Source organism: Grammomys surdaster, unplaced genomic scaffold (genome assembly GCF_004785775.1).
Source record: "Grammomys surdaster isolate TR1022 unplaced genomic scaffold, NIH_TR_1.0 125878, whole genome shotgun sequence".
In the NCBI taxonomy this organism is placed as follows: Eukaryota; Metazoa; Chordata; class Mammalia; order Rodentia; family Muridae; genus Grammomys; species Grammomys surdaster.
Window position 1 is genome coordinate 3,618,628 of NW_021620703.1, and position 15,077 is coordinate 3,633,704.

The 15,077-nt window shown below is 39.6% G+C and overlaps 1 protein-coding gene across 1 annotated transcript in view; it reads left to right on the forward strand.

The window, feature by feature from the left end:
* Slc2a13 (solute carrier family 2 member 13) overlaps positions 1 to 15,077 on the forward strand; it is a 296,488-nt gene that overhangs the window by 142,244 nt on the left and 139,167 nt on the right. The gene's annotated exons all lie outside the window — the stretch shown is intronic.

Below are 15,077 nucleotides of genomic sequence, written 5' to 3' on the forward strand. Positions count from 1 at the left end.
AAAAAAAAAAAAGAATGCCAAAGCCTCCCCACCCCCCTGTCCAAGCACAAATGTTGACAGTATGTGGATAAATTGTCAGTGACAGCTTCTGCCTCCAAGGTAACAGCGACCTGAGATGCTCCCCTACAGAGGTATTCTGTTCGGATTAGCTAATCCACTGCCTCCTCCTAGGTACTGTACATAATAAATATACTGAGTTTTCACATTGCTATTGCCTGCATCTCCATCAAAACATAGATAGATAGATAGATAGATAGATAGATAGATAGATAGATAGATAGATAGAGATTTTCTCAGCATGCCATGGAAACCTTTCAAAACTAACCACATACTAGGACAAAGCTAGTCTCAAAAAATTTAGAAAAATTGAAATAACATCCATTATCATGTCTGACCACAAAGGAAGGAAGATGGCAGTCAAGGGAACAGTGGAGTCAAGGGAAGCACAGGAAGTCCTGGAAGCTAAACAGCACAGCAGTGAATAGAAATCCAGTCAGGGGAGTAATCAAGAAGGAATTTAAAAGATTCCGAGAATGTAGGGAGTACATGTAATCCTAAGTTAATATGTGTTGTTGAAACTGGCCAGATATATATAAAGAGGCAGGGCTAGGTAAAGGACCCCAATACCTCAGAACCATAAGAATGCCAAAGCCCGGGTGGTGGTAGTGGCGCACGCCTTTAATCCCAGCACTTGGGAGGCAGAGACAGGCGGAGGATTTCTGAGTTCGAGGCCAGCCTGGTCTACAGTGTGAGTTCCAGGACAGCCAAGGCTACACAGAGAAACCCTGTCTCGAAAAACCAAAAAAAAAAAAGAATGCCAAAGCCTCCCCACCCCCCTGTCCAAGCACAAATGTTGACAGTATGTGGATAAATTGTCAGTGACAGCTTCTGCCTCCAAGGTAACAGCGACCTGAGATGCTCCCCTACAGAGGTATTCTGTTCGGATTAGCTAATCCACTGCGTCCTCCTAGGTACTGTACATAATAAACATGCTGAGTTTTCACATTGCTATTGCCTGCATCTCCATCAAGACATATGATCCACCTGATCCCAACTTTTCTCTGTATGTGTCTGTTCTTTCTTCTCCTCGTCGTGTCCTTGTTAGGCCAATCCCTAAGCCTCGTAGATTGTGGCACTGGAATTGGATTTTCATGAACATATAGCATATAGCAGTCTATGGGACATAATGAAGGTAGTTATAAGAGGAAAGTCTGTAGCGCACAAACAAAAACTTGAATGATCTCATAGTAATCACTTAATATTGTACCAGAAGGCCTTGGAAAATCAAGAGCAAAGAACACATAAAAAGAATAGATAAAAATAATAATAAAAATTAGTGCTGAATTTGAATGAAATAGAAATTTAAAACTACAGTGTGTTAATTAAATAAAGAATTGGTTCTTTGAAAAGATTAATAAACTCAATAAAGCTCTAGCCAAATTAACCAAGAGAAAGAGAGAGAGAGAAATCCAGTTTTGTTAATTCTGTGACCTATAATGGACTGAGAAGCTACAGGCCTACAGTTTCTTAACATGCCCCCTGGCCCCAACCAGAGAGATTCATGTACTGCCCACCCAGTTAGGGGTAGGGGAAGCCTCTCTGGCCTTTTGTTAGTGACTCACCCTGATTGTCTGCCAGCATTGAGTCATCAGCAGGTAGTACAAGCATTGTTAGTACGCCAAGTCCTCTTTGTTCACACATTTACAATATTAGCTTTTAGCTTCGCCATGGAAAAGACTTACATTGATCACACCCACCAAGAAGAACCTATCATCATTTATGGTTATATCATATTTAGATACTTGTCTATGGAGTCATTTCAGCTGGTCTCCTGGGTGGAAGTGCCTTGTTAGGAACCATCCTTACTTTCAGTTGAGCCTGTTACAGTTAGATGCATTAGAGGCAAAAGTATATGAAAGGACACTAGTGTGCCTTGGGGAAACAGTTGGCCCACTGATACTCAGAACCTTGTCCTTCTTGGCTAGTTGGCTTGGCTGTCTCAGGCCCACTGCAAGCTTCTCTGCTTCATATTCCTGATGAGCCAGACCTTCTAATTTTATCTCTAGCTTCTTTTAATCCTTAAGTCTGTTTTTACTATAACATACGTGATCTGTGCTAATCCTTCGGATGAGAGGAAAAAAGGCCACCAACTCAAATCATCGTGGCTGTATAGATGAAAGCAAGCAATTAATTTAAGAAAGTTTTTTTTTAATTTATGTATATGGACTGTCTTTTCCTAATAGTGGAGTTCAAAAGATTAGCCTTGGACATGGGTAACATAAGGGTTTTTATAGTTTAAGAGTAAGGGGTTTCCAAATAGGGGATTTGGTTGGTTACAGATGCAAAACATAGACATAACAAGTTGGTCATAACAAAATCTTGAAACAGAGACCTCAACCATCTCAAGGTGACCGTACCAGGTAGTTATAACAAGGTAGTCATAACAGCATAGCCATAAAAAGTGGTCATTACAACAGGTAGCCATAGTAACCTTTTGAAACAAAGATATTGTTGTCATTTACTAGAACAGTCCATACAGAGCCATTTGTAGTTAAGGTTACAGATGGAACATAGCCCAATCCTTGAGAGATAGAATTAATCATAAGCTGGAATGAACCTAGTTTGTCTTTGCTATAAGATGACTCTCCAATGTAAGATGGAGGCAGGCTAGTTCATCAGCTACTTATAATTTCCATTGGGACTCGTTTCTCTTACTGCTTCTGAAGGCCATGCTCCTGCACCATTACCTTCAATATTTTTAGGGTTAGGCTTTTTAAAAGGGAGATGAGAGAATATCCCAAAATTGATAAATAGAATCAGTTCTTATTTTCCATGATATAATAATGCTCTGCTACCTCCTGCAGTATGGAGAATTAGAATGCCCCTCCTTTCAGTGGTGATCTTTATATTTTACTTTGTATTGATTAACACTGCTATGTTTTCAAAAATAATTCTTGTGTGAGTTTTCCTGGGGAGACATGAAAAAAAATGTCTGTTCATTTCAGTTAGAGCACCAATAACAGGACAACACAATTCCACCCAAGTCTAGCCTAGTGCAGTAAATGTCTTGGAATTTATTCATAAGAGTATATAAAAGAATTTGTGTATGGAATCATGAGTAACTCAAAGGTAGTTGCATCACCAAAAAGCCTACTCTAGTACAAGTGATGACTCATAAAATCTGCATCCAAGGAGCTTGAGGGGATTGGAGGTTCTGTTCTATTCAGCTGTCACTACTTAGACAGCGTTAGACGTGCCTTGTGACTCTTGTAATCTTCAGGAACATCCTGAGCCTTATAAGGTTGTTTAATTTACTACATCTCTTTAATTTGCATGTGTATTTGTGTGCATAGGTGTGTATGTATGGGTGTGGGTACATGTTTATGGGTACACACATGCTAAATCATGAGTTTGAGGTCAAGAAACAACTTGCAGGAGTCTCAGTCAGTTCTCTGCTTCTACAGTGTGGGTCCCAGGGAATGAACTAGGGTCACCAGGCTTGGTATTTGGCAGGAAGTTCCTCTACTGGATGGGCCTTCAGAACAGCTCACCTTCTAAGTTTTGTTAATTTCTTTCACTGATTTCCAGAGTTTTATGAGCTGCCAGCCTCCCACCAGAAGCTAATATTTCCTTTGGGATGACACAGCAGTGCAACAGTAGGAGGCCATGTTGGACTACTGCTGTTTGGCAGAGCTGGAGATGAGCCCAACGCCTTGCCCATATATGAGAACCCTCTTCCACAGAGCTGTGCCCTGAATCCTCGGCCTCTCTTTCCCTTTCTTTCTTCCCTTTGCTCTCTTCTTTGTTTCTTTTTTTTTCTTCTTTGCCGGAGGTAATAGAAAAGTTGGGGAAAAGAATTGGGGTAGAAAAAGAACTACTTTTGGATTGGAGGATACATTTATAGTTCCATGTATTTGGCTCGTTTTTATATCTGTTCTTGAGTATTTTTGGAATAACTATGATTTTTTTTCTGAGAACCATGTGAAAAGAAAACAACATTCTTTAAGGTGTTATATTTCAAGCTACTCCATGCTTGTGTCTCATTCTTTTATTCAGAATTAAGTGGGACAGTAGCTTTTCTTTCTCTTTTTTTTCTTTTTTATTTTAATGTATTCCACCCCACTATGAGATAACAGGACATCTTGTTACTTTTATTCATGGTAACCATCTTATGTAAAGCTCAGTATGCAGTAGTCACAGTGATTGCATTTGCAAGATAAAATCCTCAATAGTGTGTGTTAAGTTGTTTAATCTTTAAAAAAAAAAGAAAGAAATATTGATCAGATGTCCAGACCATATTCCAACTATGAGTATGGAATTTCTTAAACTAAAACAGTTTTTGTTTCTATATATAGTTTACAAATCTCAAAATATTAAGGGAGCAGCTACCTGTTATCTAAAGACATCAATGCTGTCTGAATTGTAGCAATGAATTAGCTAGAACTGATTCTTTATAGAGTATGGTACAAATACTATTAATTTATAATCTATTTTTCATTTTATAGTTTCTTAGTATTTCATTTAGGTACATTATGTTAAATATAAAAATCAATGTTTTTTTATATTTATTTGCTTTTTTAAACAGTTCTTAGAATTGAACCTAGGTCATCAAGCACACTAGGCAAGGACCTTACCAATAAGCTATATCCCTGGCCCTTAATTTTTTAGATTTTTATTTTAAGAGCAGGTCTTACTTCCCATAACCTTATATTCTACTTCTTCATACTTATGAAATTGCTTATTTTTGTGGAACTCTGAAAGTTGAGTTGTTTATTTGCTAACAGGGATGGAGGATATGTAAATTATTTTCATCTTGTTTTATTTTTGACACTGGGTCTTCTCTGTAATCCATATTATTCTCCAACTCACTGTTATCCTGTTTTAGATTACTAAATTTTTGGATTACATATGTAGGATACAAACACGCACGCATGTGCGTACATACACACACACACACACACACACACACACACACAGGCACATGCACATGCACACATCCATTTGTGAAATAGAAGTTATTACCTAGGAGGTACTTGAAATTCCACAAAGTGAGCCCATCACATAGATACTGAATACCCGAGGTTGATTCAATCCTTCTTTTCCTTGATTGGAGAAACTTGCACTATTCAACCCTGCCGTGGTTGTATGTTTTTGGCAAATTTAAGTCAAGTATAGTCTTGTCTCTTTACATTTAATAACATTTTTTTAAAAAAATTGTACAGGTTAAAAAAACTTTTATTTTATTACTGAGAATGATAATTTGTGGAAATAGTATCAAAATACTAGCCGGTTGAAAGCATCTGTCTTTCATTTAAAAGTGGCTGTGCTATATACTGTAAACATTAAAATTTCTACTCTTTTAAGAAGGTGACTCATTTAAAAAATGGTGTTTTCTTTGCTCAAGAATGGTTTTCTGAAGCAGTCGTTCTCAATACATCTTTTCCTCAGTAGCACAACAGGCCCCTGTGGCTGTTAAAAAAAATCTGAAGTTTTACATGGGAAAATTACTAGGATGGAGAATAAATTTATGGCCATGTCATTTATTTAGGTGCCCCTGACTAAGCAAGTATTTTAAAATTTGGAAAGAATTCTTGGTAGTAATAGTGTAAGCTTCCTGAAAAATAGTATTTCAGTAGTAGTAAGCTCTGTCATTATCTGTCCTCACAAGTAGCAAAAAGTATTTCCTTTAGCATCCTGGAATAATAATGTGTAGACACAGAGGTTTCATTTGGACCCAAATTGATAGTGATTTCCTTGCAAGGATGTACTTATAGACAACTGGCCTGTTACAGCATCTTGGCAAATTGATTCCTTTGCAGGATTTCAAAATGTATTGGCATAAATGCCAGACTGTGAAGGAATGATTGCACCACATGGGTTGGATTTATCAATAGCAGCAGCATATTATTCCAAAGAGAGGGTGTGCCAGGTACCAGCTTGTAATGACAAACATCATCTGCTCCTGTAGAGGAGGAGAACAGCATGGGTGCACACAAGACTTAGTGGTGCCTGTAATCAACCATAACATTGCTTAGCAGCTAAGAGTGTGTTCAGATCTTGCCATCCACAAGTTCTCAGCAACACTGTCTGCCTGGAGATTTTTTGTGGGGTGTGTGTGTGTGTGTGTGTGTGTGTGTGTGTTTTCTTCTCCCTTCCTTTCTTCTTCATATTCACTAAACAAATAATTACTGTTGTCCATACGCCTGATCCTGATCGTGGACTAAGTTCAGGAGTAAGTTAAATAATAAAAAGCAAGGGCAAAATCTGAACAAAACACTCAGGAAATTCAATATAGATAAGAGAAATTATCAAGAATTACAAAAGAAATTATCAAGGATCAAGAGCATAGAAATGGCCAGCCATCTGAAATCAGAATAGTCCCAAGCAGAATAAAACATTTTAAGATGCAGTTGCAGAGACATATGGCTTATTTTGGTAGCACGGATTGTCCAACAGTTGGCGGACCTTTGGGTGATAGAGGGCAGGTATGTACAATAGATTTAAAAGGTAGGCTGCCCCTCATGAAACACTCCAGTGGATCTGTTTATCCAGAGTCTTCAGCAGGTTTGAGAGTTGATTGACCTCATCAGCAGGCTCTGAGGCAACAGTGTGGAGGCGCTGGCTGCACCTGAAGAACATTACAGACAGAGAAACTGTGTGTGAAGCTTGTGAGTAATATACAGTGTGGCCCAGAAACATTGTCATTTCTACTGCTCATGATAGGAACCTTTCACTGCAGTAGAGATAGGGGCTCATGGTGGGGCTGTTCTCTGAGCACTCTACTACATGGGCACCTTAGACTGCACGTACTATCAGTTGGTGGAGATAGACTAACGAAGAGGACATAGAAGGCAGAGGTGCAGAACAAGAGCAATCCTGGTATTTTATGGAGGATTAGACATTAAATGTAGTTAATCCTTGACTTCTAGATCTGGGAAGTAGGAATGGAGAATGAATGGGTAAAACCTATAGTCCGTGGGTTATCCATACTTAGGTAATGCAGGGAGAGAATAAGGTTAAGGAAGAAATGATGACTTTTGTGTGTGATTGACATGTTTGTATGTGTATGTGTGTGTACATGTGTGTACGTGTGTGTACATGTATGTACGTATGTGAGTATGTGCACGTGTGTGTTTATGTGTGTATACATGAGTGTCTGTGTATATATATTTGTTTATATGTGTTCATGTGTATATGTGTGTACATACAATTATGGGTGCATATGCAAATACTGTGTATCTATATGTGCCTTGACCTCAGCATACTATCTACGAAGCTCTTAGGGTACTATGGCCATTGTGGTAGAGCTTGTCTGATTTCTATGTAGGATTCCTTCCCTATTACCATGATCACAAGCTTTTTGATGATGGTCTTATGCTTCTGAGCCTCATACAGAGTAGATTCCAGGTGGGGTCTCCACATGTGGCAAACACTCAAGGGAAGGCAGAAGGGAAGAATAGGGTGCCCGTGGTGGTATCTTAATTAGATATTGTGATTATATCATGTGACCTCCCATTAGAGGTAAGAACAAGAATCCTTATGGCAACACAGGGAGGACTACTCAGAAATGTAGGAATTTGTCATAAAGTCATGGCGGCTCATTTTCCTAACTTCTCTTGAGACATTCTCAGCTCTCTCTGGATGCAGGAATGAAATAATGAAGGCTGGCTCTCAGAGTAGAGGGGGCCAACAGGATGGGGTAGCCAGCCTTCCACGTTGACATGACACATTAATGTTACACAGCATGTGATTCATCCTGTAGCTTGGAAGCGCTCTGATCTTTCAGTTCTTATTCAGAATGTTTATAACTTGTTCATTTATTTTTATGCCTAGAAAATGAGCTGATCCACATATATCTTTTAAAATGTCTTGTACCAATGGCATGGGTGACTAATGTACATTCTACATTGAATTCTGTCCGTTCTGTTCCTGGGAGAGCTACGACTAACGTCCAGGCAAGAAAGTTACAGACAGCCATGTTTATGAGGCCAAATTAAAGTCCTTTCTTAACCAGTGACTGAGATCAGACTCTCTCCCAAGAGAACTGTTGCCACTGCAGCTCTGGTGTACAGCATTTATAAAGAATTAGAAACAAAAACAAATGCCAACACAACATCAGATGTTGTCAGATGCAGGCTTGGGGAGCCTGATAACGTTTGTCTTGGCAGAACACAGCTATTTTGGTTTTGTTTCTGGGTCATGGTCTGGATCAGGTAATGTCTTGAATGTGTTGCTGAGGTGGACATGACTGTTCAGGAGCTTTCAGAACCCAGTCATGTGAGCAAACAAACAATAGATTCAGGGTAAGATCAGGACAGGGATGCGTTACCCTGCTCACATCTTGACTTGTCCTCATTGTGCTAAGGTTTCCTCGTTTCTCTTGCAATGTTGTGCGTCCTTCCTGTGTGAGATGCTTACGATGACAAAATGGTTCTGACGTCAGAAAGAGATGATAAAATGCGATGTCATTGGAAAGTGTCAATGGTTAATATCCCTGATGATTAACAGTCATAAGCAAGTGCGCTTGCCTCTGAAGTGTGGTGATGATTGGCAGCTGTATGTTAAAATACCAAGCTTTCTTGACCACCAAGGGGGACACAGACAAGACTTTGAAATTCTCAGGAGTGTTTTGCTGCCTTTGTGGGGCCTGATCATCCTCTCTGGATAACACCTGTGAGAAATCGAGAATGACCTGGCCAACTGCTATTCTGTGCTGAGGGTGGTGTTGAGGGAACTTGCCTGTTTGATTGAAGGCAAATCACAGGCCCCTAAATTGGGGAGGGAGGAGATTAATGTTTGAAGTGAGCGATGATTACCTTGTTCTCCATATAACTCTGCTATAACAAAGAATTCAGTCTGTGCAAACGGGTCTCTAGTGGGGAACCTTTACCTCACATCTTGTAATTTGTTCATCATAAAATGTCCACTTACTCTTTTCTTTAGTATGTGATAAAGTCTCTAAGTATGGAACAAACAGGGAGGGGTATGCTGAGGAGAATGCTACATCCCCTGCAGTTCTTCCTCTGTATTCCTGAACCCGCTGGGTCAGCACTGCTCAGGCAATAAATACTATGGTGACTAATTAACAGAGGCTTGTGCCTCTTGTAAGCAGAGGAATATCGTGGTCTTGGGATATCACTATCCATTTCACTATGCTGGTCTTCCTGATACCTAAAATCTTTTCTGTTGGTGAAGTTCTCATTATTTTAAGAGTCCACTGACGTATAATTTATATACAACAAGTAGGGCATGTTTAAAGCAAGTAATTATGCAAGTTATAGCATATGTGAAATGCCATCTAAACAACCAAGAGATTGAAATTCCTCTGATTTACAAACTCTATCTGTGGTGCCCTTGACAGCCTCTCCCCTAAGTGACACAAGTCAGCTTGGACTAAGGCTCAAGCTTTGTGTGTGTGTGTGTGTGTGTGTGTGTGTGTGTCTGTGTGTGTGTGTGTCTGTGAGTGTCTGTGTGTGTCTGTCTGTGTATGTGTGTATGTGTGCCTGTGTGTATATGTGTATGTGTGTGTGAGAGAGTATGTATATACATGTGTGTATGTATACATGTGTTTATGTGTGTATGTCTATATGTGTTTATGTGTGTATACGATTATGTGTGTGTGTATATATATTTTGTGTGTGCATGAGTGTTTATATGTGTTTGTGTTAATGTGCATGTGTTTCTGTGTCTGTGTAAGTCTATGGCATATATGTGATTACCCATAGAGGCCTGAGGAGGACATCTGATTCCATGGAGCTACTTGTTATGGGTGATGGGGAATGGACCCAGGTTCTATGGAAGAGTAGCAAGTGTTCTTAACCACTGTGCCATCTTCCCACCTCCAAAATGTTTAATAAATAGTCTTGTCGGTTTCTTTTTATGACTTTCAGTTCTTACTACTCAGGCCCTCTCTGAACCATGAAGGTTTCATATTTTGGAGAATCTATTGTTTTAAGATGACCGATTTGATGGCATCAAATTATTTCTGATACTGTCTTAATTTCTTATTATTTCAAGATAAATCCTTTTATTCCTGATTCTGATCACTTATGTCTTCTGTCAGGTTTTTCTGTATATTAGTGTGCAGTGGTCACTGTAACAAATTCCCCAAAAGTTGGTAGTTTTAAAAGTATATCTCAACCTGCCAGTGACAGGTATTAAAGTCAAATTAGAGATTCAGGACCAGGGCTCTCTGAGCAGTGGTGAGGTTGCTTTACTGACGTTCTGTGCAGCAATTATTCCAAGATAGCTCAGGGTTCAAAGCAGGGACAGAGAAGCAATGAAGAACAGAGCATTTATCATGATCACTGGGCATGCTCAGGATACAGAAGATCTCAAGGCCAAATGGACGCTGTTTGCATATTTCCTCAGCAATCTTGCTTAAGAGAGGGTAGGAATCATTTTGCCTATGTCCTTGCTTGGGTGAGTAGAGACATTCATCTCCAAGGAATAAATTCTAAGGGAACAGGGTTCACCCTGCAGGATACTGTAAGAAAACCTATTATATGCTGACTATAAAAATTGAAATTTGAGCTGGCAGGACAGCTCATTGGGTAAAGGCCTGTCACCAAGCCCGAGTCTAACAACTTGAGTTTACTCTCCAAAACCCATGTGGTAGAAGTAAAGAACTACTCCCAATAGTTCTCTGACCTTCACATCCGTGTCATGGCATAAAAGTCCACATATATGCACCCACATACATACATACATACATACATACATACATACATACACACATACAATTCAAAATTTATTTTCAGTAGAAATTTGTCTCACAGTTCTGGTGAATACAATTAGCAAATCACTTTGGGCTGAAGCGAAGGTATTTGTGTGTATGTGTGTGTACATGTGTGTTTAAGTGAGTACACATGTGTGTTGTGTGTGTATATATGCTTATATGTGTTCATATGTGTATGTGTGTATATGGTTATTTGTGTATATGCATGTATTGTGAGTCTATATGTCTGTCAATGTGTCAGTGTGTGTGCTTTATAACCTATTTCTAGATCAGGCTAGCTCCTGTCATTTCCCCTGTATTGGACATCTCATTTTCTCAAAGTCCTCCACTGCAGACCAGACATGTAATCTAGTGTAAACTCATCGTGAACCCATATGCATGTAGTCTTTAGTCATTTTAGGACAAAGCTCAGGACCAGGATAGTTTCACAAGAATCTTCATTTGGCTTCCACAGTCTAACTTGAAAGTTATAGATTTATTTATCTTTTCTAGGAACCAGCTTCTGATTTCATTGGTTCGTGTAAACTGTTCTTTTTTGATATTTTATGGATTTTGCTATTATTTTTAGCCTGTGCTTCCTGTGGGCTTCTTTAGTCTTTTTCAGTTTCTTAAGATTGATACTAGGGTTTTAGCTCCGTTTCACATATTTTAGCTGGTGATTTTTCGTAGACCTTGACATATTCCACACCCATCACTTGGTTCTTAGAATTATCCTATAGCATTAGAAGTTGTTTTCTGGGTACCTTTCTGCTGATTTCTAAACAACATTATCATCGAAGAACGTTTTCAGTGTGCCAGCTTCAACACTCTTCAAGAAATTGCCTGTAGAAATCTGTTTTAAGACATTATATCTGGTTTGTTGTCTCCCCTTCTGAGCCCCTGCTGGTTTTTCATTTGTTTGTTTGTTCTGAAGAATGTGTATGGCTCCTTTCTGGTTCACATGTCGGGGTTTGCATAGCTGCACCTATACACAAGAGGACACCTATACACAATAATATGGAAATTGCTGAAATGGCTGCTCCATTAGGGAGAAGGTTTTTATTGTGCATAAAAAGTGTGAAAATATCCAGAGGCATCTGGTAGAATCCAAAGCAGAGAAAAAACAGCAAACCAAACCAACAAAAAAACCAAAGCATACTGGATATGACCAGTGATAGCTGAGAGTAGTGAGAGAGGCTGAGGCAGGTAGAGGATATTGGGGGTGGGGGTATAGAGATGGCAAGAAATGGAGACTAGTGAGGGGAGGTGGGACAGGGGGCAGCAGATTTTTAAAAATGATACCCAGGTCTGTACGGAGCTGAATTTGATCTATTTTTAAGGAAAGACTCTCTGAGGGTTTTTCGTTTGGGGTTTTGAGGTTGGGGTTTGGGAGTGGTCAGGGGCAGTTCTGTTTCAAACTTTGTAAAAGCTTAATGCAAGAACATGCTTGTCTTTCACTCTGGTTGCTAGGGGCAGCTGCTCTCACCAGCCCTAGATAAGTCCTGGAACGATTTCGTTAAGTCTCTTCTGTGATTCCTTCCTCACTACTGGAGTCCCTTTTCACACATCCACTGATTCGTACTCCAAGTTCGCCATCCTTCTCTAAATCTCCCTCATCCCTAGTCCTGTGCTCGCTCCAGCCTGCATGGCATCCACTTCTGCATTCGAAGGTTACCTTTCCGCCTCACCACAGCCAATCTGCCTGCTTTCCATCCCTGTGCTTAGCTTGGATTTTTTTTCTGAGATACTAAACTGGGCACATAGTAGGGCAGATTCTACATCATTTGTTTCCCCAAGACTCAGGGATCGCTTCCTATCCTGACTATTGCCCTGTAGCATAGAAGCCTCTTGCTTGTGGACTTTTTGCCTGGTTTTTAGCGCTTACATTTGAAGAAGTAAAGCTGATAATTCCTTATCCCATCTTAGCTGCAAATATAAGTCAAAAGCTGAGCTTTTGTGCAGTACAAACAGGGTACTAGTATGGTTTCCAGCCCTCAGATAGCAATCAGCATGCTAAGATCATACCAGCTCCTGTATCCACCGGAAGGACTGCTCATAGGAGCTGCAGAGCGCATGTCAAACCCGGGCATCAGACAAGAGTTATGCGGCAGTGTGGTCTGAGATGCTTAAAATGAAGGAACAGAGCAAAGCAAGCTGCTTCCTCAGCTTCTTCATTACTGCAGAGTATATCTGAGGGGCTGCTATGATCTTTGTTAGCTGGTAATAAGCTTTAATGGTCACACAGAAACTTCTGTATTTCAAGACACAAATGTCTGAAACAATTAAGTGTAAACTTCTTGAATATACAAATTGTATTTAATTGCAAAAAATTAATATACTCCTGTTAGAGAAGCTACTTCTGTGATGTGATGATTAATGATGGTTTTCACTCATCAAGCCAGTCCTGATGTGGGAAACTTGGTCTATGACCTTAGCAAAGGGAAAGTCTTGATTTTGTTTATGCATAGCCATATGTGCAGCTGGCAGATCAAAATTTTCTGATGAAAAGCATCTAGTAGAATAAGGGAACCACCATTGCTTATTGTTCAGAAAGTTCAAATCAAAAAAAAAAGTAGAAAATCTAGATTTTATACAGCACTAAAAAAGAAATATGGGCTAGTCAGCCTCTTCATATTAAGTCAAGGCAAACTTTGATCCTAATTTATTATGATTTTTTCCCTATGACCTTACCTGTCTATCAGTTCCTGATACAATGCAATAGTGGAAGTACTCACAACACTTTGAATAGTGTTATAGATGTCGTGAACAAAGAGAAGGTAGTCTTTGACCTGTGAAAGACCAAGATAAGGTTTGTATAGTTTGATTTGGTTGTCATTTAAAATTTATTCCTGCCGGGCAGTGGTGGTGCATGCCTTTAATCCCAGCACTTGGGAGGCAGAGGCAGGCAGATTTCTGAGTTCAAGGCCAGCCTGGTCTACAGAGTGAATTCCAGGAAAGCCAAGGCTATACAGAGAAATCTTGTCTCGAAAAAACAAAATAAATAAATAAATAAATAAATAAATAAATAAAATTTATTCCTAATAATCAGACTAAGTGATACTTTATACAAATGTTTTTACTTTAGGGGAAAAGTAAGTGTGTTTATATAGAGCTGTGCACATCCCTCCTTTTACAGTTCATTTAGAGAAATCTACGTTTTCGCAGAAGCCCACCATCCTTGAGACAGTTGACACATATATATTTCATCATGGTCACAATAAGATCACTGACCTTTGCTTGCTTCACAAAGCCTCTCTCTGATAGAACGAATTGCTCTATGTCGATTTTATAGATGGCATTTGCTCAGCCTCCTTTTTAAGTGAACTGTCATTTTATTGAGTTTTGAGTAACCAACAGTGCTTCTCAAGGCTGAGTTTGATGTCTTATCATTGAGGGACAGAAATATTTTCATTCTGTCAAGTTGTGTGAATTTAATACTATGTCTGTGGTGTCAGAATAGGCTTAGCAACATAGCATTCAGTTCCAGCTAGTACTCTGGCTCAGCAACCCATATTAACATTTATTATCGAGACAACGCACATTCTTTACCATTTCTGCAAACTGAATATGTGACTCTCGGAAAATTCTTGAAATAGAGAGATTTACGTGAATCTTAACTCCCTGCGCTTAGCTTAGGGTTTGGTGATGAAGCATGACCTTCACGGAAAGTGCTTTAATTAAGCAGGCCATCTCTCCTAACAGCAGGGATGTTCTGGATCCTGCGAGACATCTCTAGCCCAGCAAGGATGCTATTATACAGCCTGTGTTCTGAAGCATTCCCTTCTAACAGTAGAAGGTATGCTCTGTGACACAGGCCAGTCACCTTGTGAGAGGCCTCAGGGATTTAGATGTCACAGTTATCCAAATCTGATCTGGACCATGTAAATTCCCATTTGTATTTTATCACATTTACTTATTTGGGAATGTGTATGTGTCCGTGCATTTGTGTGTGTGCACACATACAGGCATGCTTATGTGTAGAGTAGTGTGCATGTGGAGGTCAGAGGGCAACTTGCAGGCACTCTCTCATCAAGAGAGTCAAGTGGGTCCTCAGGATGGACTGGGCGTCATCAGACTTTCACCAAGTGCCTTTACCAGTTAAGGCATCTCACTAGCCTTTGCTTTAATATTTGAAAATGATCATTGAATGCTTCTTCAGAACAAACTCAGTTTTAAACAGTTTATACATGTGTGTGTGTGCACAATAGGCATTATTCTTATTACATTTTGATAATACTCAATGTATCTATCATCGGAATTGATATCAAGCCTAAATTCCTTGATGTCAGAATAGAGTGGGATGACTTCTCTCTCTCTCTCTCTCTCTCTCTCTCTCTCTCTCTCTCTCTCTCTCTCTCTC